This window comes from Aulonocara sp. 'chitande type north' Nkhata Bay, linkage group LG5 (genome assembly GCF_057382095.1).
Source record: "Aulonocara sp. 'chitande type north' Nkhata Bay isolate Kocher_YH1m ecotype deep benthic linkage group LG5, A_spYH_male_GT1.1, whole genome shotgun sequence".
In the NCBI taxonomy this organism is placed as follows: domain Eukaryota; kingdom Metazoa; phylum Chordata; class Actinopteri; order Cichliformes; family Cichlidae; genus Aulonocara; species Aulonocara sp. 'chitande type north' Nkhata Bay.
The window spans coordinates 11,361,382-11,363,008 of record NC_141348.1 but is presented as its reverse complement, the minus strand read 5'-3'; positions in this window follow the sequence as shown (position 1 = coordinate 11,363,008).

Sequence of the window (1,627 nt, the reverse complement as noted above, 5' to 3'; positions counted from 1 at the left end):
CTTCTAGAGGCATTTCAGAATAAGAGTCTTGCACCTTTTATGAATTTCAAACGTTAGATTTTAAAAACTTGCTGAATTTCAGTCTTTAAAAAATGTGTAAAATTTTCGTACAAATAGAACAAAATTTAATACCAGAAATATTAAAGACATCACTGGTTTCAGACATGGTTTTTATGATGCTGGGACAAGACTAAATTTTAAGATTAGCAAAGAAACACCCAGAGAAAGCCTTCATATAGCCTGAAATGTTAGATCTGTTGGAAAAGTGTGGTTCTTTTCCAATTCAGAGTGGGGGACTGGTCTATAAAAATCAGTTCCCACCCCCATTTCCAGAGGATCAAAAGTAGCTGGAAAAACCAACATTTAGGATGGGAGATAATATGGACTGTTTTAAATGAGAAAATGCAAAACCTGCCTGTCTAGAAACCATGAGCATCACAAAATGCTGGCTCTCCTCTTGCGGAGCTCTGTTGGGCCTTTACTACAGCCACCTTTAGTTGCTGCTCGTCTGTGGGTCTTTCTGCCTTCAGTTTTGTATATAATAACTGTAAAACAATGCTCTGTCGTTTTGAGATTGGGTGACTGAAATTTCCTCTACCATGTTTAACAGATCATACAGGATGCTTCAGATCACCATCGGCCCCTTTTCTTCTCCAAGCTTTTCTCTTCCACTCATTTTGCAGCAAGTCAATTTTGTACCACTGAACATGTTTAGATATTTTTTCTTTATTTGTTATGTTTTTTTATTTTTTGGCAACATCTAAAAATGCTTGCACAGTGATACTGTTCTTGAGTGGTTTGTAGACTTAATTATAGATGTTGACACTAAGATGCCAGCCTCTTTGAGAGCGTTCCTGACTTAGCTAAATGTTCTGAAGTTATTTTCCTTAACGATGGAAATAATTCTGTCATCATCCACTTCAGGTTTCTGTGGTCTTGCTATACTGACAAGTTCATTCCTTCTTTTTAAGAAGGTTATGTAGCACTTTTCTACTCTATCTGAGAAATCAAAGCACTTTACACAACTTGCCTCATTCACCCATCCATACAAGCACTTTTTGCTATGGTCTTTCTGTCAAAGTGTTTTCTATCTACCATTCACAACATGCTTGTCTTTGACATGTAGACTGGAGCAGCCAGGGACTGGACCACCAATCTTCCGATTAGCAGATAATCTGCTCTACCAGCTATTTACGCCTAACTTTCTATTCCTAGAATTTCCTGAAGTTTTTGTGACCTGCCCGATTGGTTTGTTTTGATGTTTCAGCCTAGTGATGTTCACCTTCACAGACATCATATTCATACTTCCAGTGTACAGCCACCAGAGGCAAGTTCAACACTTTGAACCAATTTTAGATCTTTTATCTGTTTATTTTGCCATGGAACAACAAGTAAGGAGGCTTCACCTGAGGCTTGTCAGTCAGTTGTCCAATTACCTTTGAGCATCTGAAAATGGGAGATTATGTATAAAAATGCCTGTAATTCTTAAATAGTTAATGAAATGCATTTGTTATTAAACCTTGAATTAAAACTGAATTTGATTGTTTAAAATTCCCTGTGGTGGTGTACAGAGGCAAAATTGCAAAGAATAAGTCATTGTCCATATATACTGACCTCACAGTACCTT